Below are 24189 nucleotides of genomic sequence, written 5' to 3'. Positions count from 1 at the left end.
AAGAACGGCAAACCCGTCTGTACGACAGGGGTACGCGCCTTAGGGAGTTCGCACCAGGAGATAAAGTACTCATACTGTTGCCCACATCGAGCTCCAAATTGATCGCCAAGTGGCAAGGACCCTTTGAGGTCACACGGCGAGTCAGGGACGTCGACTATGAGGTGAGACAAACGGACAGGGGTGGGGCGCTACAGATTTACCACCTCAATCTGCTCAAACTCTGGAACGAGGAGGTCCCCGTGGCGTTGGTGTCGGTGGTTCCGGAGAAGGTGGAGCTGGGGCCGGAGGTTCAAAAGGGAACATTGACATCGTGTTCCTCTCCAGTCCCCTGTGGAGACCACCTCTCCCCGACCCAACTCACAGAGGTTGCCCAGTTGCAGGCCGAATTTTCGGACATGTTCTCACCCCTGCCCGGCTGCACCGACCTCATAGAACACCATATCGAGACGCCCCCGGGGGTGGTAGTGCGCAGCCGCCCTTACAGGCTACCCGAACACAAGAAAAAAGTGGTTTGGGAAGAACTTGAGGCCATGCTCGAAATGGGCATCATCGAGGAGTCCCACATTGACTGGAGCAGCCCGGTGGTCTTGGTTCCCAAGGCCGACGGGTCGGTCCGGTTCTGTGTGGACTATAGAAAAGTCAATGCGGTGTCTAAATTTGATGCATACCCAATGCCTCATATTGACAAGTTGCTGGATCGACTAGGCACGGCTCGCTTTTACTCAACACTGGATTTAACAAAGGGCTATTGGCAGATCCCCTTGACTCCACTATCCCAAGAAAAAACGGCCTTTTCCACACCACTTGGCTTACACCAATTTGTTACACTTCCTTTTGGGCTGTTTGGGGTGCCCGCTATATTCCAGTGGCTTATGGACAGGGTCCTCCGCCCCCACACCACCTATACGGCCACATGATATCATAATCTATAGTAATGACTGGTCGTGGCATTTAGAACACCTAAGGGCCATCCTTAGGTCGCTGAGGCGAGCGGGTCTCATGGCCAACCCAAAGAAGTGTGCGATTGGGCGGGTGGAAGTACGGTATCTGGGCTTCCACTTGGGCAATGGGCAGGTGCATCCCCAAATTAACAAGACAGCAGCGATTGCGGCTTGCCTGAGGCCCAAGACCAAAAAGGGTGTGAGACAGTTTCTGGGGCTGGCTGGCTACTATCGGAGGTTTATACCTAATTATTCAGACGTCACCAGCCCGCTGACTGATCTCACTAAAAAGGGGGCACCAGATCCGGTCCAGTGGACGGAGCAATGCCAGCAGGCTTTTTCTGAGGTGAAGGCTGCACTGTGTGGGGGGCCACTGTTACACTCCCCTGATTTTTCTCTCCCCTTTATGTTGCAGACAGATGCATCGGACAGAGGGCTGGGGGCTGTTTTGTCCCAGGAGGTGGAAGGGGAGGATCGTCCAGTGCTGTATATCAGCAGAAAGCTGTCGGTGCATGAGGAGGGCTACAGCACCATCAAGAAAGAGTGCCTAGCCATCAAGTGGGCAGTCCTCGCCCTCCGCTACTACCTGCTGGGACGCCCTTTCACCTTCTGTTCAGACCACGCACCCCTCTGCATGAAGGATGCCAACGCGTGGATCAGCCGTTGGTATCTGGCACTCCAGCCCTTTAACTTCAAGGTGATCCACAGGCCGGGGGCACAGATGGTCATGGCGGGCTTCCTCTCCCATCAAGGGGGGGGGGAGTCGGCTGCAGGCCGGACGGCCACCCGGCCTGAGTTGGGCACTGGGGGTATGTGGCAGCGGGGGTGTGGTCAAGTGTCGAGTTGTGACTGGAGGGCGGAGTCAGGGAAGGTAAGTGGCAGAATCACTGCACCTGATGTCAGTTAATGTGTGTTTTGTGTGTCTTCCCCAGTGACCGCGCCCTATATAAGGAGAGAGAGGGCAGAGGAAGGGAGCTCTCTCCCCAACCAGACGCCTTGTGTGTGCGCATGCGTGTGTGGCTGGGAGAGTGGAAAATAAGTACACTAAAAAGTGGAAAATAAAAGAGTTTTGTTGAACTCAGTTCTGGCCTGCCGTCCTTCTGTGCTCCACCCACCCATCAGAATTGCTACAGTGATATTTTGATCTACTCCCCCGACGAGGCCACACATCACCAACATGTTACCCTTGTGCTCACCTGACTCTTTGAACACCAGCTCTATGTAAAAGCAGAAAAATGCGAATTCCATATGACCCAAATCTTGTTCCTTGGGTACATTATCAGTGCCAATGGAGTAAGTATGGATGCTAGCAAGGTATCAGCAGTTACCTCCTGGTCCAGACCCAGCACTATAAAGGAACTTCAATACTTCCTTGAATTTGCCAATTTCTACCGTAGATTCATCAGGGGTTTTAGCACCATTGCAGTTCATCTCACTTCACTGCTGAAGAAGGGAATCAAATGCCTCTTGTGGAACCCCGTCGTGGGGGACGCTTTTGAATGTCTCAAGGCTGCATTTACTTCAGTACCTGTCCTCAGACACCCTGATCCCACACAACCTTTCATAGTGGAAGTAGATGCATCTGAAATAGGGGTGGGAGGGGTTCTGTTACAACGCCTAAGGAAAAGACCAAAATGGCACCCCAATGCATTCTTCTCAAAAAAACTCTCCCAGACTGGACAAAACTATGATATAGGTAATGGAGAACTCCTCACCATAAAGCTTGCCCTAGAAGAAAGGAGATATTGGTTAGAGGGCACCACCCATCCATTTATCATTTTCACAAACCACAAAAATTTAGAATACCGTAAAACAGCCAAGCGACTGATCCCCCAGCAAGCACGATGGGCCCTGTTTTTTTACCCAATTACATTTTACCATTTCTTATCATCCAGGTTCCAAGAACACCAAGGCCATGCACTCTCCAGACTACATACCACAACCAGCTCTGGCAGTGGACCCACTCCCATATTACCCCTTGACTGCTTCATGAATTCTATCACCTGGGAAATTGACAAAGCCATAGCCCAGGCACAGCCGCACAACAAACCAGACTCCTGTCCTCCTGACCTTATGTATGTACCACCACATTTCCGAGGACAGCTCATCACTTGGGCCCACTCATCTCCCAGAACCGGACATCCAAGCAGTCAGAGAACTTACCAACTCCTCTGAAACAAGTATTGGTGGGAGAACATGCTAACGGAAGTCAACCGATGAGTTTCCTCTAGTTCAGCTTGTACTCAAGCAAAGGTACCCAGAGACCCCTACCCATACCACAACAATCTTGGTCACTCTTAGCTATAGACTTTATCACAGACCTTCCAAAGTCACAGAGCAACATCATTATTATGGTGGTCATTGATTGACTTTCCAGGGCACTGAAACTCATTACCCTGCCTGGGCTACCCACAGCACTTGAAACTGCCAAACAACTCTTTTCCTTTGTCTTCAGATACTATGGGATTCCAGAGGATATAGTGAGTGACAGAGGTCCTCAGTTCATGTCACCAGTCTGGGCCAATTTCTTGAACAAACTGGGGTTTCAGTAAGCCTAACCTCAGGATATCATCCGCAGTCATGGGCAAGTAGAGTGAGCTAACCTAAATCAGGTGTTTCCTATGAGCATTTTGTCCAGAGAATCCGCAGGACTGCTCCCAGTTTCTCCCCTGGGCAGAATATGCCCAGAACTCCATCAAACACTCAGCCACCCAGCTCACTCCATTCCAGTGCATTCTTGGATACCAACCTCCACTGTTCCCGTGGGACAATTCCGTGACCCAAATCACAGCCACTGACTCATGTTTAAAGAGAAGTGAACAGGTTTGGGAGGGAGTTCACCAATGCCTGGAGGAAGTAGCCAGCAGATACAAATGATACACAGACAAGCATAGGGGAGAAACACCAGTATATTCTCCTGGCAACCGTGTATGGGTATCCACCAGGGATCTGCCTCAAACCAGCACATGCTGCAAACTGCAAGCCTGCTACAAAGGTCCATTCAAGATATAGAACTGGATTAATGAAGTCTCCTACAAGTTGGAACTCCCACCATGTTACCGCATGGCACCAACATTCTATGTATCATGCCTCAAACCAGCAGTCCAAAGTCCACTAGCCACCACCTCACCCACCAGTAAACCTCCACTACCTCAGAACCCAGAAGATGATCCCATCTACCAAGTCCGAAAAATCCTCAATTCTTGTTGCAGACAAGGCAGACTGGAATATCTGGTGGATTGGAAGGGGTACAGGCCAGAGGAGCAAAGTTGGGTGCTATCTTGGATCCTCTCTTAACTCAGGAATTTCACAGCCAACACCCCAACAAGCCAGCTCCCAGAAAAAGAGGATGCCCTAGGAAGGAAGTCGCTCCCGGAGTGAGTGCCTTTGGGGTGTTCTGTCAGTAATAGCGCAGGAAACACAAGTTCAGAGCAGCTTCCAAACATGGCCACACTGGACTACAACACCCAAGTGCCATAGCATCCTTCCTCCCTGGAATACTGACACACCTGTTTCTTAATTACCTACACTTCTATATAAGACTTAAACAAACAAACGGACAAAGTATGAGAAGTAATGTGAAGTATCGCTCAGTGTTCCATCCTGACTTTACCAAGCCTTTCCTCTCGTTGACGGTTTCCTGTGACTCTGACTTTATTGCTCCATTGTTCCTGACCTTGATCTCATTTAGTCTCCAATACTCTGTTTGCACATCAACCAAGCTTAGCCTGCCCCTGATTATGCTACACGGATTACGTCTTGGATTTGGTTTCCGGTTTGCAATGCACCCACTCTCCCCTACATCTGCATTCAGTAAGTGCCTGCACCCTGACAACTTGACACGTGTAGTCAAAATGGCAAACCAGTTCAAAATTAAAATTCTTTTGATTAACTTGCTTTTTTTGTGGATGTGTCCATATAATATAAAGAACATTATACAGTGGCGCAAAGATATGAAGTTTATCTTCTTGTGTTGAAAATATGTTCACCACTTAAACTTCATATCTTCATGCAGCCATGTAATATTCTCTATGTACACCACTGTTTAACCATTTTTTACCCATTATTTTAATCTACTGCATCTAACATACTATGCAGCTGCCACCACCAGACATAAATGTACCTTTGGCAGCACAACTTCCTTTGCCAAACTTATGGTCGTTTTCACACTTTTTTTCCAGACCAGGGACTATTTGAGCCCCATACAATTTGTGAAGTGTGAGCCTGGAGGGGTTTGTATCACTAATTATGGTTTGAGATCAGCTCCACATTTGCAGGTTATTCCCATAATGAAAAACGCAAGTCCAGAGAATGAGTTACTAGTTGGTTACTTTTCAATAACACACATTCTCAGGAAAGTTTTGTTGGCCCCTCACTTTCAACACTGACCTTGGATTTAAGCCCATTTTCTTGCATTACAGTTCCAGTCAAAAGTTTGTGCACCCTTATTCCTAGGTTTTTCTGTATGTTGACTATTTTCTACATTGTAGAACAATACTGAAGACATCAAAAGTATGAAATAACATATGGAACATATATGGAATTATGTGGTCAACAAAAAAGTGTTTAAAAAAACCAAAGTGTTTCATATTTTAGATTCTTCAAAGTAGCCACTGTTTACTTTGATGACACTTTGCACACTATTGGCATTATCTTAAGGTAGTCACCCAGAATGCTTTTCAATTAACAGCTGTGCCTTGTCAAAAGGTAATTAGTGGAACTTCTTGCCTTCTTAATGCAGTTGAGATCAAACAGTAAACAGTAAATAATAAAAATACAGTAAATAGCCCTATTCCCCCACTGTAGTAATCCATATTATGTCAAGAACCGCTCAGCTAAGTAAAGAGAAATGACATCCATCATTACTTTAAGACATGAAGTGTCCTAATTAATAAAAATAAAGAAAAACCATTGAATTAGAAAGTGTGTCCAAACTTTTGACTGGTACTGTGTTTTGGTTCAAGCAAGCAGTGACATTAAGTCCAGCAAAACTGTCAGGTATAACGACAATATATCATGCTGAAATGTATATTTTTGTTTGTAAATACACTAAGAAACTGTGGAATGCCTTTCCCAGGCAATATTAATTACATAAATATTACACTATTAGATAATTAATGGTATTGGCCCTTTAAAGTCTACAAAAAAAGGTTTTTTTTACCCCACACAGATGATGTCATTATTTTGTTGCCTCAACAACTCCAAAAATAAAAATAAAAAAACAGCTAACAGTAATTGTCACAGCTCTAAACAAATCTTGGCCAAATATAGCTGGCTTTTTGAGCTTTCCTTGGCACCTTAGCTACTTAGGAAGACAATTTACCAAAATACAGCACTGATGCTTTTTTTTTCCTTTTTATTTATTTTTTTCTCAGAAGCCCTTCTTGTCTTCATAAACACTGAACCCCACTCAGGTAACTTTAATAAAAGTTACGTAAAGAGACAAATCAGCCAATGTAAGCTAAAATCACACACACACACACACACACACACACACACACACACACACACACACACACACACACACACAAAGCTGAAACTATTCAATCTCATACTGTGCTGAACCTGCAGCCAATTTATAGAAATCTATCAAACACATGTTAGAGTGGAGTTGTGCTGCTGTCAAAACTCTGTAGCACTAAATAAATCTCCCTCTATGAATCTGTTGTTTCTCTGCTTCACAGCATGAGACTAAGCCACAATGAAAGGTATACAAGTGAGCAACATATTGTGAGAAATGGATGACTGCAGGTATTGTGGCACAGACTGAGGTTGGAGTAAGATCAGCTGTGATCTTTAAACTCTGAGCTAAATGAAATCACCCTTGTGCTTATTGCTTTGAGATGAGACCCATTGCTCATACATACATATAGAGATGAGTGGCTAGATGTATATTCAGAATATTCTGAGTTGAATTCAGTGAGGATTTAATACTGAAATCTTTTCAGTCCTTCAATCTGTGGGTACGTCACCTCAAATTAACAAAAATTAACTGTGCGAGATCAAGTGCTATTTTACAAGCTGCCAAATGTCAAGAACCATATTAAAACAAATTTGATCAATATTATATAATTCCAACTTGCACAGTTCAAGCAGCAATATATTAGCAATATAGTTCTATTAGATGTTTATTTCAGTGCTTTACATTTTCTCCTTATGTGTTATTATAATTATCCTAATTGTGTTATCACGGGGTGGCACGGTGGTGTAGTGGTTAGCACTGTCACCTCACAGCAAGAAGGTTCTAGGTTCTAGCGCAGTGGCTGACTGGGGTCTTTCTGTGTGGAGTTTGCATGCTCTCCTCGTGTCTGCATGGGTTTCCTCCGGGTGCTCCGGTTCCCCCCACAGTCCAAAGACATGCAGGTTAGACTAATTGGCGGCACAGTGGTGTAGTGGTTAGCACGGTCGCCTCACAGAAAGAAGGTTCCACGTTCGAACCCAGCGGCCGGCGAGGGCCTTTCTGTTTGGAGTTTGCATGTTCTCCCCATGTCTGCGTGGGTTTCCTCCGGGTGCTCCGGTTTCCCCCACAGTCCAAAGACATGCGATTAGGTTAACGTGGGGTGGCCTTGGGCTGAAGTGCCCTTGAGCAAGGTACCTAACCCCTGACTGCTCCCCGGGCACTGTAGTGTGGCTGCCCACTGCTCTGGGTGTGTGCGTGTGTTCACTGCTTCAGATGGGTTAAATGCAGAGGATGAATTTCACTGTGCTTGAAGTGTACATGTGACAAATAAAGGTTTCTTCTTCTTCTTCTAATTGGTGGCTCTAAATTAACTGTAGGTGTGAATGTGAGTGTGAATGGTTTTGTCTCTGTGTCAGCCCTGCAATGATCTGGTGACTTGTCCAGGGTGTACTCTGCCTCTCACCCATAGTCAGCTGGGATAGGCTCCAGTTTGCCTGCGACCCTGCACAGGATAAGCAGTCACAGATAATGGATGGATGCATTATCATGTAAACATGGTTATTATTATTATTATTATTATTATTATTATTATTATTATGTAAATTGTCTCTTGCTTATATGTTACATATAACATATTGTCATAGTTCAAGGAAAGTGAAGTGTTTTACTGCCTCTCCTTTCCAGGTGTAGTGCACGCTGTGGTTCATTGTTTGCTTCGCAAGCATTAGTTCCTACGTATGGCCTCTCCTACACAACTGTGTCCACAACAGCACCTTCCCATGGCACTCCCTGTTTTGAACTAAGTCTGTTTGTGTGGCGCGACTGAATGCCCGGCGGTATATCTGGGTGGACAGACTGAGCTCGTTAGCCTAGTTTTCGGCAGTCAGTCTAGGAGACGGAAAACTCTAATTTTTAAACCCGGGTAGATGGAACCCGTAAGCCTTTTTAGGCATTCATCTAGGGGTTAAGGCCCCCAACAAACGCCTAGTCTTTGTTGCGGCAAAGGCGCTTCAAGGCTGCAGCACTCCTTTCCCAGCGTCTCGACTATCTCTTTCCCTGGATCTTAGATAGATTGACTGCGAAGTTTGTTCCAATCTGTGCACCCGGTTCATAATCACACGCACACACTGCTTAATGGATTATAACTCAGGGATTTCAGACAATGTTACCACATTCGGGGCTTTAACTGATGCGCTGGCACCGGCACCAGCGAGAAGTTGGTGAAGTCCGGATACTACTATTGCGTATGAGGCAACCGACACGCCACCCCACCTGGCATTGGTGACAAGTATGCGAAGTCCAGGCCCTTCTACCCGAAGATCAAAACACATTGAAACTACTCTCAAGCTTGCATCCTGGAATGTAAGGACTATGATGGATTGTGACAAAAATCGCCCTGAACGCCACACTGCTTTTGTTGCAAACGAGCTTGGCCGCCTTGACATCGACATAGCCACACTGAGTGAGACAAGACTCCCAGAAGAGGGTCAACTAAGTAAAATAAAGGCAGGTTACACTTTCTTTTGGAAAGGCTATCCAAAAGATGGACCCCGCCTACATGGTGTTGGTTTTGCAATACGTACCAAACTGCTTAAGAACCTGAAAGAACTACCTCTTGGTATCAGTGAGCGTCTTATGATCACGAGGCTCGAACTCTCTCACAATCGTTATCTGACCGTCATTAGTGCATACGCCCCTACGCTTGATGCAGATGACGATAAGAAAGAATCCTTTTACAACTCCCTGGATAATCTTCTTACTAATGCACCAGCTAACAATTTTTTGGTCCTACTTGGAGACTTCAATGCCCTTGTTGGTCGTGATAAACATCTATGGCAGCCGTTAGGATCAAATGGAATGGGAAAAATGAACTCTAATGATTTACTATTACTTACAAAATGCACAGAGCATAATCTGGTCATCACAAATTCTCTGTTTTGAATGAAAAATTGGTACTAGGGTACTTGGCAACACCTACGTTCTCGTCATATTATTGACTATGTTATTACAAGACAGAGGGACAGACGGTTCGTGATGGATACTCGTGCCTTAGGTGTCAACCCTCCCGGTTTGACCGGGAATCTCCCGGTACAGGAACCTGCCTCCGGGTCACCAAAATAACCCCGGTAATCTCACGGTTCAGCTCTGATCCTGTACTAAAAAAAATTTTAAAACACTTATAAAGTTTTTTTTTTCATGTCGCTGCTTCGCTAAGCGATGCGTGGTGGTAAAAAGCGGTAAAACTTGCCACCAGTAAAATAAGTTACCAGTGGCTCATGCATGGTGTGCACACTTGATCAGAACTGTGAAAATAAGTGTTATTATGTACTTTTTGGTAAACTATCCAAGGTGCTGTTTATTTGAATATTGATTTGATATTAGTGTCAATGTGCTGTTATTTTATATGAACTTTGAATTGATATAAATTTGAAATGCCATGATATCATTTTTTGGTAAACTTTGCAAAGTACTGTTTGTATCAAATCTGGGGAGCATTCAAAGAAAATATTACAAGTTCTGCAGCAAAGGTACTTGGCCGTAGGAGAACCAGAAAGAAGGACTTTCTATCCAAGGAGACAGAGTGGTGGAGGAACGGAGAGAGGCCAGACTGAGAGGGAAACAAGACGAGTACAGACGCCTGAACCTGGTAAGAAACCAACTACTGCGCAGAGACAAGCAACAGTGGCTTGACAAACTCGCTGATACAGCAGAGTCTGCTGCGCATAGGGGGAACCAGGGCACCCTGTACAAGACACTCAGAACCCTCACAGGGAAAACAACCCCTCCCACAGCCTGTGTGACAGCTCTAGACAGATCCGACCTGGATCCGCCTCAACAACAGCTGGATCGCTGGCGAGAACACTTCTCTCAACTCCTCAATCAGCCACCGCCACCCCCATCTCCAGAGCTGGACGCCTTAGCAACCCAGGCCACTGAGGACAAGTCCATCTCAACCAAGCCCCCCAGCCCAGATGAGGTAGAGAAGGCCATACGCAAGCTTCAGCCTGGATGGGCTGCTGGTGCTGATGGCATTCCTCCTGAACTGCTGCTACACAGCGGCCCACCCATGGTGAAACAACTGCACTCTCTGATCTCCTGCGTCTGGAACTCTGAGACCATCCCTACCGACTGGCATCATGGAATCATTCTTCCCTTTTGGAAGAAGGGCCCCAAGAGCAACTGCAGCAACTGCAGGGGTATACCCTTGCTGAGCATCCCAGGGAAAGTGCTTGCCCACATCATCCTAACCAGACTGCAACCGCTTCTTCTCTGGAAGCAACGACAGGAACAGAGTGGATTTACCCCAGGCCGCTCCACAGTTGATAGGATCCTGACACTTAGGCTCCTACCAGAGATGAGACGGGAGTACAGGAAGCCTCTCTACACTGCCTATGTGGATTTAAAGCAAGCATTTGACTCCGTGGACAGGAAAGCTCTGTGGAAGATTCTCAAGTTCCTGGGAGTCCTTGCAAAGCTGCTGGACTTGCTGTCCCTCCTCTACTCCAACATAGTCTCCTGTGTAAGAGTGAACGGGATGCTGTCGGACACCTTCCTCATAAACAGCGGCGTCCGGCAGGGATGCGTTTTGGCACCAACCATCTTCAACACCGCCATCAACCATGTGATGGGAAGCACTGTGGCTCAGAGTGCCTGTGGAGCTAGCTTTGGCAACATGACCATCTCTGATCTGGACTATGCGGACAATGTGGCCATCCTTGCCGAATTAGTTCAGACCCTCCACCTCGCCCTCAAGGTCATGGACAAGGCAACCAAACCACTGGGGCTGATGATCAGCTGGAACAAAACAAAGATCCAAAGCCTAAGCAACTTCGAACCGTCCCCAGCTACATCAGTAATCAGCACCCAGGAGGTGGAAGTGGTGGAGAAGTTCAGCTACCTTGGCAGCATCCTGACCTCCGACTGCAAAAGCACAGCAGACATCAGGACCCGCATTGGCCGGGCTACTGCAGCCATGGCAGCCCTCTCTACCATCTGGACCAACAGTCGTCTCTCTCTCTCCACACTAAGATCAGACTGTACAACAGCCTGGTACTGTCGATCCTGTTGTACAGCGCAGAAGCCTGGACCCTGACAGCCATTCAAGAACAGCTCCTGGACGCCTTTGACAGCAAGTGTCTGCGTAGGATACTGAGGCTCCAGTGGTACAACTTCACCTTGAATGCCACAGTACGCCAGCTGACCAACCAGTCACCAGTCTCCAGACTAATCCGATCAGCCCGCCTCCGTCTCTTGGGCCACATAGCCAGAACAACACCACCTCTCAAGCTGGCCAACCTGATCAGGGAACCCACCCCACCCCACTGGTCCTGCCCCAGAGGGAGACCCCGGACCAGGTGGCTTGACCAGCTTAAGGCAGACCTGAGAGAGGCCGGACTCAACCTCCTCACAGCCTGGCTTGCTGCTGAGAACAGAACGAACTGGAGGGTCATCTGCCAAGGCACCACGCTCTCACGAGCCTGCGAGGATGAGTGAGTGAGTGAGTGAGTGAGTGAGTGAGTGAGTGAGTGAGTTTGTATGATTTTTTTAACATTGAATTGGTGTGTAAATGTACTTTTGATATACTTTTGGATATATTTTGCTAGGTGCTGACATCTCCCTCAAGTTTATTTGAATGTCAAGGTGCTGCTTGCTTATTTGAGCATTGATATATAAATGTGCAATGTAATGACATTATATTTACTTTTTATTTACTTTGCAAGGTGCTGTTTATTTGAAAATTTAATTGATATAAATATCAAGGTGCTTTTTTGCTTATATGATGAGCATTGAATTAAAGTATAAATTTGAAATGTCATGATACATTGTAATATTTTGCAAGGTGCTGTTGTTTATTTGAAAATTTAAGTGATATAAATGGGAAAATTGTAGCATAGAAACTTTTTAAAGGTGTTCTGTAGTTATTAAAGGGACATCTTTGGAATAGTTACTTGACCTAATTTATGATAGTCATAATTTTTAAATAAGATAGTGAGAACTAGATCATGTTCATCACAATGGAAGTAATACTTCTGATTAGCCTGAATTTTGTGAGTTGCTGCCTGTCTCAGATGGAAATAAAATATGCAGGAGTTATTCAAGTTTCCCTTTAATATTCCTTGTTTTGCCTGAGTTTAAACATTTGACAATTACATATTGATGTGATAGTAAGTTACAAAAAACAGCTTTCACTATGCCAGAATGCACCATTTTACACCTTATTGATGTCAAAATTAAAAAAAATTTTGGCCTGTGGGGGGATACCCCCCGCAACCCCCCTCCGGAGTCTATATATCCCTGTCAGAAATCCTTGGGGGTTGACACCTATGTCATGCTGTCACTGGCAGTGATTCCTGCTTCACTGATCACCGTATAGTCAAGACCTCCCTGAGATTAAGGCTCCGGAAACGTTACCAGCAGAAGCCCAGGCTTAAATACAATTTAGATATTCTCAGCCAACCTGAAACTAGAGAACACTATGTACAATCACTAAACAGTAAACTCTGTTCACTAAATGTGGAGATAGACCCTGAGACATCCTGGAACAACCTAAAAAACTGCATTCTCGACGCCTGCGCAGAGGTAATTGGTCCTAAAAAGAAAAAACATCAAGATTGGTTTGATGACAATGATGATGAGTTGAGCAGCCTTATCAACCAACATTGTACTGCTTTCATCAACTGGCAACATCATCCCAAAACTTGTTCCTGCAGACAGGCTCTAACCAAGGCAAAATCACTCCTGCAGAGGTGCACTAGAGAACTGAAGAACCAATGGTGGCACACAAAAGTAGTTGAACTTCAAGAACTTGCAGACTCCAACAAGTCACGTGCTTTCTTTGAGGCAATTAAGATGGTCTATGGCCCTAGTTCTCGTGGACCTACCCCTCTCAGGACCTCATCCAATGAACTTGTAAAAGATCCCGACTCAATTAGAAGTCATTGGAGAGAGCACTTCAACAGCATACTAAATCGTGATCCTCAGATAGATCAAAGTACAACTGATGAACTCAAATAGTTTCCTGTCAGAGAGGACTTAGCTGTTCCTCCGACTCGTAGTGAAATAGTTAAAGCACTAGAACTATTGAAAAATGGAAAGGCTCCAGGCCCTGATGGCATTCCCCCAGAAGTCATCAAGCTGGGTGGACCTAGACTTACCAAGAGAATCCATAAGCTCCTGCTGTGTATATGGGACAATGAACAACTCACCTCAGAACTCAGGGACTCTCTCATTATCACTCTTTTTAAGAAGGGTGACAAATCATGTTGTGACAACTACCGTGGTATCTCTCTGCTTTCAATCATGGGAAAGCTCTTTGCCAGGATCTTGTTAAATTGTCTAACACCTCTAGCTGAAGAAGTCCTCCCAGAAAGTCAATGTGGTTTCAGACCCTCTCATGGTTGTATTGATATGATCTTTGCCCTACGCGAATTACAAGAGAAATGCCATGAGCAACAATTTCCACTCTACATTACTTTTGTTGATCTTACTAAAGCCTTCAACTCCATTCACTGCCCTACCCTATGGCAAATATTACTAAAATATGGCTATCCAAAAAAACTTGTTAACCTAATCCGACTTCTACACGATAAGATGACTGCATCAGTCTTGTACAAAGGTGTTGAAAGCGAGCCGTTCCCAGTTAACACTGGTGTCAAACAAGGCTGTGTTATTGCTCCTACTCTTTTTTCCCTGTTTATGGCTGCTGTTCTACAGATTGCTGGCCCCTCACTTACTGATGGAGTGTCTATTCACTACTGCTTTGATGGCGATTTCTTCAACCTCAGGCGCTTTCAAGCAAGAACAAAAGTATCCCCAACAGTGATAATTGAGCTCCAGTACACTGACGACTCAGCTCTTTTTGCCTGCTCCGAAGCTGATATGCAAAGAACTGTGGATGCATTCGCTCTTGCATACAGTAGACTTGGCCTCACTCTAAACACCACTAAAACCGAAGTCTTATTTCAACACAAGCAGGGTTACCCATCACTGCTTGTCCCCAAACACTCCATCAAGATCGACGGTGTGCAGCTTAAGACAGTTAGCAACTTTAAATATCTTGGAAGCACCATCTCTGATAACGTCTCACTTGACGCAGAAATCCAGAATCGTATAAGCGCCGCTGCAGCTGCCTATCAAAAACTGGGTAAAAGAATCTTTTGTCACAAAGATATCAAAATCAGTACAAAGCTGTCAGTATATAACACCATCATAATTCCTACTCTAATATATGGCTGTGAGACTTGGGTCATCTACCAAAAGCAGATAAAACAACTAGAAACTTACCATCAATGCTGTTTAAGAAGAATCCTCAACATCAAGTGGCAAGACAAGGTCACAAATGCAGATGTACTCAAGAAAGCTTCTACACCTAGTCTGGAGTCTATCATGCTTTATCACAGACTTACAGTGGTGCTTGAAAGTTTGTGAACCCTTTAGAATTTTCTATATTTCTGCATAAATATGACCTAAAACATCATCAGATTTTCACACAAGTCTTAAAAGTAGATAAAGAGAACCCAGTTAAATAAATGAGACAAAAATATTATATTTTGTCATTTATTTATTGAGGAAAATGATCCAATATTATATATCTGTGAGTGGCAAAAGTATGTGAACCTTTGCTTTCAATATCTGGTGTGATCCCCCCTTGTGCAGCAATAACTGCAACTAAGCATTTCCGGTAACTGTTGATCAGTCCTGCACATCGGCTTGGAGGAATTTTAGCCCATTCCTCCATACAGAACAGCTTCAACTCCGGGATGCTGGTGGGTTTCCTCACATGAACTGCTCGCTTCAGGTCCTTCTGCAACATTGCGATTGGATTAAGGTCAGGACTTTGACTTGGCCATTCCAAAACATTAACTTTATTCTTCTTTAACCATTCTTTGGTAGAACGACTTGCGTGCCTTCGGGTCATTGTCTTGCTGCATGACCCACCTTCTCTTGAGATTCAGTTCATGGACAGATGTCCTGACATTTTCCTTTAGAATTCGCTGGTATAATTCAGAATTCATTGTTCCATCAATGATGGCAAGCAGTCTTGGCTCAGCTGCAGCAAAACAGGCCCAAACCATGATACTACCACCACCATGTTTCACAGATGGGATCAGGTACTTATGTTGGAATGCAGTGTTTTCCTTTCTCCAAACATAACACTTCTCATTTAAGCCAAAAAGTTCTGTTTTGGTCTCATCCATCCACAAAACATTTTTCCAATAGCCTTCTGGCTTGTCCATGTGATCTTTAGCAAACTGCAGACAAGCAGCAATGTTCTTTTTGGAGAGCAGTGGCTTTCTCCTTGCAACCCTGCCATGCACACCATTGTTGTTCAGTGTTCTCCTGATGGTGGACTCATGAACATTAACGTTAGCCAATGTGAGAGAGGCCTTCAGTTGCTTAGAAGTTACCCTGGGGTCCTTTGTGACCTCACCGACTATTATACGCCTTGTTCTCGGAGTGATCTTTGTTGGTCTACCATTCCTGGGGAGGGTAACAATGGTCTTGAATTTCCTCTATTTGTACACAATCTGTCTGACTGTGGATTGGTGGAGTCCAAACTCTTTAGAGATGGTTTTATAACCTTTTTCAGCCTGATGAGCATCAACAACGCTTTTTTCTGAGATCCTCAGAAATCTCCTTTGTTCGTGCCATGATACACTTCCACAAACATGTTGTGAAAATCAGACTTCAATAGATCCCTGTTCTTTAAATAAAACAGGGTGCCCACTCACTCCTCATTGTCATCCCATTGATTGAAAACACCTGACTTTAATTTCACCTTCAAATTAACTGCTAATCCCAGAGGTTCACATACTTTTGCCACTCACAGATATGTAACACTGGATGATTTTCCTCAATAAATAAATGACCAAGTATAATATTTTTGTCTCATTTGTTTAACTGGGTTCTCTTTATCTACTTTTAGGACTTGTGTGAAAATCTGATGATGTTTTAGGTCATATTTATACAGAAATATAGAAAATTCTAAAGGGTTCACAAACTTTCAAGCACCACTGTAGATGGGTTGGACACGTTTGCAGAATGCCGAACTACGGCCTGCCTAATCAACTTTATTTCTGTCAACTTGCCCAGGGTACTCGTCGTGTTGGTGCTCCGAAGAAAAGACATAAAGACCTATTAAAAAACTCGCTTGTTAAGTCCAACATTAATCCGTCTGAATGGACTAACCTTGCATCTGATCACCATATTTGGAAGAAAGTTATAAGGAAAGGCACGAACCATTTCGAACAGAATAGACTCGCTGAAGAAGCAATGAGGCGTCATAGACGCAAAATGAAACAATTGAATAATCCCGTAATATAAACATTAAGCCGCCATACTCGTTTACGAGTGGCAGCGAAGAAGAAGAAGAAGAAGAAGAGGATATGTTACATCATATTACATTTGAAAGAAAGTATTTTTTCAGTCCGCATTTTCTATCCCTGATTTTTTTTTCCAAGTTTAAAGGCAAGCTATTGTGTTTAAGACCACTGGTCCACACACTAAAAAAAAAAAAACCTGTCTCACTTCCTAACACTTCTAATCAAGAAAAATTTGGTAACTACACACAAGCATGAACTACACACAGGTCATTTTGATCATCTGAATGGTGCATCCAGAAAATTGACTGGCACAAGTGTGTAACATGAATTTAAATAAATATATAGTGTGTAAATAACCATTGTCATAACTTTTGGAGTGAGTGCAGCTGCCAAGTCTGTATACACCCCTTTGTTTGGAACATACAGCTACAATATACCAGTGATTCACTTAGGATTTATGAGGGAGTATAGAGACTCATTTTTAAATGGGTGCCAACATTTCTGTGTTTTAGGAAGAAGACATGAAACCTTCAATTTGTAAATATTCATTGTGTTGAAAAGAAATGTTCTGTAAGAAGTTATTTTGTCACTTATTTTTCAATTGTTAATGATGGCTACCTATTGCTTATATAATGTGATACAGGCAAAGAATTTCCAATCGCTCATCATCCCATGCTCCATAGACACCATTTCTCTTTTTGTTTCCCTGCAGCATTTTAACACTCGCAGTGCGATTACAGCCAAAGCGAAGGTATGCATAATGGATAGCTAGAATTGATTCCTCCTCTATTTTTCGCTCATCTGACTGCAACCTATACATTCCAGATGATATATAATATTAATATTCTGCTTTGTCTTATGATCTCACTCACTGAATGTAGTTTGATGGGAGACACATGCATGCATACACACACACACACACACACACACACACTCTGATGAATGCCTTCTCCGTATGTGCTGGAGTGACTTATTTATTCCTTCTGAAGATTACTTCGCTCTTTTTCTCTCCTCTTTTGAGCATGAAGGGTGAAGGGACGGCAAAGAAGGAGATTAAAATGGCTTTTTGAAGTCCCTAAGGAGGTGTGTGAGGTGTGCTGACAGGGCAGACTTTTCAGTAAGCGCTGTCGCTCGTACATTATTTATAACATTGGCCCTCCCATTATCTTCCACTCCTATGGTGTGTGTGTGTGTGTGTGTGTGTGTGTGTGTGTGTGTGTGTGTGTGTGTGTGTGTGTGTGTGTGCGCCTGTACTTGCTACATACTGAGGACCAGAATACATTTTTAGGACATTTTTGGAAAGTGAGGACATTTTGGCTGGTCCTCACTTTTCCAAAGGGCTGCTTGAGGGTTAAAATTAAGTTTTAGGATTCAGGTTAGAATTAGGTTTAGGTTAGATTTAGGGTAAGCGTTGGGGTTAGGCATTTAGTTGTGATGGTTAAGGTTAGGGTAAGGGGTTAGGGAATGCATTTTGTCAACAAGTGTCCCCACAAAGATAGACGTACAAGAATGTGTGTATATGTGTGTGTTATGGAAAATTCATTATTTCTTTGGTAAGTAGCTATGTAATAAATGTGATAATGTAGAGCCAGCAGGTCATTATGGCAAAAACAGCCCAAGGGCAGTACAAGACCTGATCACAAGTTTATTTTGTGCAAAATAAAGCAAATTGTGTGCATATAAGATACTCGCATATAGTTCTATTTCACACATGGATGTATTCTGGAAACACTACAGTATGTCCTGAGGTGTTGTATTTCTCTTTCACCACAGCAAGTCTTTGTGAATATATTGTTCCTATAGAACAAGTGCATTAATATAGTCAGTGATTGGCCTCACAGCTGATCTCTTGTCAGAGCCATGCTGCTGTTCAAGAAAACAAATCAACACTTGCTGACCAATCAGATTTGAGAATTTATCATGTTTGTGGTGCAATACAAGTAGTGAACTGGCATGTTAGCCCTTTAAAACACAGTAACATGAATGAATTCAGGCTGGCCTCACTCTCCTGTGAGTCCATTGTGAATATAAGATGCTTTTATGCAAGCCATCAAAGCTATCAGGTTCTTTTCAGAGATCAACGTGAAGCATTTGTAAATACGGATGCTCAATTACATTTCTCATATAGATGTTTACTTTATTTAAAAGTGTTTTATAGCGGTCTAAATTACTAGCCGCAGTCAGAGTCCTCTTAGATGTAAGCACTCCCATTGGATTTCCTTGAAATAAGGCCTACTGTCTGTTTTTCTGCCTCATTCCTGTTAAGCGACCTGCTTTTTCCATTCATCACCACTGACAGCAATGTGTGTTTGGGACAGACAGAGACACAGAGGACAAAGACAGATGATGAGAATATCAAACGCATCTAAAAAGGACAAGCCCCAAGCTTAACTTGACTTTATGATCGAGCACAAATGCAAAACCCATGTACATTGCACTGTACATTTCAACATGTCCCACAGCTTCCTGCTTCTTCATACAGTACGTGCCAATCATACTGTATGTAAGTAGAATGTAACACAATGACAAAATCTGTATCTGTGTCTGTATTTGTAGCAACAGACTTGCAGGAAATCGTTGATCACTTTGCCACAGCTACAACCCTCTTTGAATTGAAAATCTCATCTCATCTCATTATCTCTAGCCGCTTTATCCTGTTCTACAGGGTCGCAGGCAAGCTGGAGCCTAGCCCAGCTGACTATGGGCGAGAGGCAGGGTACACCCTGGACAAGTTGCCAGGTCATCACAGGGCTGACACATAGAGACAAACAACCATTCACACTCATATTCACACCTACGGTCAATTTAGAGTCACCAGTTAACCTAACCTGCATGTCTTTGGACTGTAGGGGAAACTGGAGCACCCGGAGGAAACCCACGCAGACACGGGAAGAACATGCAAATTCCACACAGAAAGGCCCTCGCCGGCTGCTGGACTCGAAACCCAGGACCTTCTTGCTGTGAGGCAACAGTGCTAACCACTACACCACTGTGCTGCCCCAGTTACCAACGCAAACTCATCAGACTTGGAGGTAGACCGCTGGATTGAAGCTGCCACCAAAGCCTTCAGTGCGTTACAAAAACAACTTTGGTCTCACCATAATATCAAGAGAACCACCAAGTTAAAAGTATACAACACTGCAGTCTTATGCTTGTGTTACACATTGGAGTTTCAGCCTTGCGCATGTACGGCTGTAGCAATTCCTGATGTGAGTGGAGCACAGAAGCAGGGCAGGCGAGAGTTGTTGGTCACACACAAACACTTTATTTTTCTTATTTCAGCTTTTCAGCACTCATTCACTCACTCAACACGCACACATGCATTGTGGTCAGGAAGGAGCCCCTTTTCTCTGCTCTCTCCCTCCTTTTATGCTCCGTCCCTCTAACACGCACACACATTAATTGACAGCAGGTGGAATGACTTAGCCACTTACATTCCCTGACCCTGCCCTCCATTCACAGACTGCTGCTTGGCCACGCCCCCACTGCCACATACCCCCACCGCCCGACTCAGGCCAGGGAACCGTCCGGCCTGAAGCTGACTCCCCCCCCCCCCCCCCCCCCCGATAGGACAGGAAGTCCACCACCACCATCTGCACCCTCGGCCTGTAGATCACTTCGAACTTAAGTGGCTGTAGAGCGAGATACCAACAGGTGATCCACGCTTTGGCATCCTTCATGCGGTGGAGCCACTGGAGGGGTGCGTGGTCCAAACAGAGTGAAAGGGCGCCCCAGCAGGTAGTATCAGAGGGCGAGGACTGCCCACTTGATGGTAAGACACTCCTTCTCGATTGTGCTGTACTTGCTTTCCTGCATCGACAGTTTACGGCTGATGTACAGCATGGGGTGCTCCTCGCCCTCCACCTCCTCAGACAAAATGGCCCCCAGCCCTCTGTCCAATGCATCAGTCTGCAAAATAAAAGGGAGAGAGAAGTCGGGGGAGTGTAAAAGTGGCTCCCCACACAGTGCAGCTTTTACCTCCGAGAAGGCCTGTTGGCACTGCTCCATCCACTGGACCAGATCTGGAGCCCCCTTTCTAGTGAGATCAGTTAGCAGGCTGGTGAAGTCTGAATAATTAGGTAGAAACCTATGATAATAGCCAGCCAGCCCCAAGAACCGTCTCACCTCCTTTTTGGTCTTGGGCCTCAGGCAGGCTGCAATCGCTGCAGTCTTGTTAACTTGGGGATGCACCTGCCCATGATCCAAGTGGAACCCCAGATACCATATTTCCACCCACCCAATTGCACACTTTTTGGGGTTAGCTGTGAGGCCCGCTTGCCTCAGCGACTTTAGAATGGCCCTCAGGTGTTCCAAGTGCTGCAGCCAATCATGGCTGTAGATTATTATATCATCCAGATAGGCGGCCACGTAGGCAGCGTGAGGGTGGAGGACCCTGTCCATAAGCCGCTGGAATGTAGCGGGCACCCCAAACAACCCAAAAGGGAGCATGACAAATTGGTGTAAACCAAATGGTGTGGAAAAGGCCGTTTTCTCTCGGGATAGAGGAGTCAAGGAGATCTGCCAATATCCCTTTGTTAGATCCAGTGTCCCACGTGGGTTTCCTCCGGGTGCTCCGGTTTCCCCCACAGTCCAAAGACATGCAGGTTAGGTTAACTGGTGACTCTAAATTGACCGTAGGTGTGAATGTGAGTGTGAATGGTTGTCTGTGTCTATGTGTCAGCCCTGTGATGACCTGGCGACTTGTCCAGGGTGTACCCCGCCTTTCTCCCGTAGTCAGCTGGGATAGGCTCCAGCTTGCCTGCGACCCTGTAGAAGGATAAAGCGGCTAGAGATAATGAGATGAGATGAGATGAGATCCAGTGTCAAATAAAAGCGAGCAGCGCCTAACCGATCAAGCAACTCATCAATGCAAGGCATTGGGTATGCGTCAAATTTAGACACCGCATTGACCTTTCTATAGTCCACACAGAACCGGGCCGACCCATCAGTCTTGGGAACCAGGACCACTGGGCTGCTCCAGTCACTGTGGGACTCCTCGATTATGCCCATTTCAAGCATGGCCTTGAGTTCGTCCTGAACCACCTTTTTCTTGTGTTCGGGCAAGCAGTAAGGGCAGCTACACACTACCACCCCCAGGGGTGTTTTGATGTGGTGTTCTATGAGGTGGGTATGACCAGGAAGGGGCAAGAACACATCGGAAAATTCCTTTTACAACTTGGCCACCTCTGTGAGTTGGACCAGTGAGAGGTGGTCTCCACAAGGGACCGGAGTGGTCCGAGATGTTATCTTTTTCACCTCCAGCCCCAGCTCCGCCTTCTCCAGGACTACCGACACCAACGCCACGGGGACACCCTCATTCCAGCGTTTTAAAAGGTTGAGGTGGTAGATTTGCAATGCCCCACCCCATCCATTCACCTCACCTCATAGTCGACATCCCCGACTCGCCGTGTGACTAATTTGGAGCTCGACGTGGGCAATAATACAAGCACTTTGTCTCCCAGCATGAACTCTCTAAGGCACATGCCCCTGTCATACAGCCGGATTTGACGTTCTTGTGCCTGCCGCAAATTCTCCTGGGTTAGGTGCGTGAGGGTGTGGAGTTTTGCGCGCAGGTCAAGAGCATACTGGATTTTGTTTTTGCTAGGTGAAGGTCCCTCCTCCCAACTTTCCCATAGCACGTCCAGAATGCCACATGGCTTAAGCTCATATAATAATTCAAATGGAGAAAACCCCGTGGAGGCTTGCAGGACCTCTCATACTGTGAATAACAGGGGCTCGAGCCACTTATCCTAATTACGCGCATCTTCACTTACGAATTTCCGGATTATGTTCTTGAGTGTTTGGTTAAATCACTTTACTAAGCCATCTGTTTGTGGGTGATAGACACTGGTGCGGATAGACTTAATCCCCAATAACCCATACAGTTCGCGCAGTGTGCATGACATAAACAAAGTGCCTTGGTCTGTCAGGATTTCTTTCGGAATCCCGACCTGGGAGATAAAGCGGAAGAGTGCTTCTGCAATAGTGCATGCTAGGATATTGTGGAGAGGCACTGCTTCCGAATATCATGTTGCATAGTCCACCAGAACTAAAATAAAGCGATATCCCCATGCTGACCGATCTAATGCCCCGATGAGATCCATCCCAATTTGCTCAAATGGGGTCTCAATTAGAGGAAGAGGGCACAACAGCACTTTTGGAGTGGCTGTGGGATTTACTAATTGGCATTCACGGCACGCCGCACACCACCGACGGACATCCCTGCGAATCCCTGGCCAATAGAACCGGGCCATTATTCAGGCTAGTGTTTTATCTTGCCCTAAGTGTCCAGCCATGGGATTAAAGTGAGCCACATGGAATATGAGTTCCCTATGGCTCTTTGGGATTAACAATTGGGTTATTCGTTCACTAGTTTGAGTGTCCTGTGTCACTTGGTACAATCTATCTTTAATAATAGCAAAATAAAGGAAGGTCAGTGCCGCACTTGGCCGAAGAGTTTGACCATCGATTACTCTCACTTGGTTAAATGCATACCACAGAGTCTTGTTTCGTGACTGCTCTAACAGGAAATCCCCAAGAGAATCCCCGAGAGAGGGAGGAGGAGCAGGCTGCTCCTCACTCTAACGCAGTGTTGACATAGACGGCTCTGTGACAGCTTCTCCAGTCAATGCCACCCAGGATCTTCCTGTGACCTACTACTGCAGGACCCACTACATGTTAAATATTCCATCAGCTTTTTAAACCCTGGCCAATCAGTACCCAAACTCAACAAGTGGGTGAGACGAGGACTAACCGCTGCCTTTATTCTATGCATTTGGCCCCAGAATAGAATAAGGACAGACACTAAGGGATAATTGTTAACATCCCTGTGCACACACAACACTTTCACTGCTTGTGCTCTCCCTAATGCCTCACCTTGCACCAGGCATTGGTGAATTGAGGTCTGATTACAACCGTAATCCACCAAAGTGTGATATGTATCCCCTTGAACACTTACCGGTATGCGATATGTTCTGGCCTGATTGGGGGCAGTTTCTGGCGCATCGGGGATCCGGATTACAGCTTCCACCTCCCTTGCGGAGCTCTGACTCTGGAGATGCTCTGATTCCCCGCTGTGCCAGCACACCGGCCCAGGCTTTCCCTCTGCACTGGTGTTATGGGTGTCACTCACCTGAGGAGGAGACAACACAGACACAAAAGAGGGAGATGGGAGGACACCACGGGTGCAACGGGCCAGCTGGGGAGGAGCCGGCCGCCGCTTCCATGGCAGGGGAACGGGGTGGGGAGGGGGATGAGACATGGGGGGGAAGAGAGAGGGAGAAGAGAAGCAAGGGGAGACGTCTCATCTGCCTGCCATCAGAGCCGCCTCCAGATGGTCCTCCGCCAGCTCGATGGCTCATTCCAACAATGCCGGGCGATGACACTGGACCCATTCCGCCGTTCCTTCCGGAAGTCGAGAGATAAACTGTTCCAGTGCCACCAGATCGATGATCTCATTGGCGTCACAGTCTTCCGCCCTCAGCCACCGCCGGCAGGCAGGCATCCCAGAGTTGCTGGCCAAATG

This window comes from Neoarius graeffei, chromosome 22 (assembly GCF_027579695.1).
Source record: "Neoarius graeffei isolate fNeoGra1 chromosome 22, fNeoGra1.pri, whole genome shotgun sequence".
NCBI lineage: Eukaryota > Metazoa > Chordata > Actinopteri > Siluriformes > Ariidae > Neoarius > Neoarius graeffei.
Note: the sequence above shows the minus strand (reverse complement) of the source record.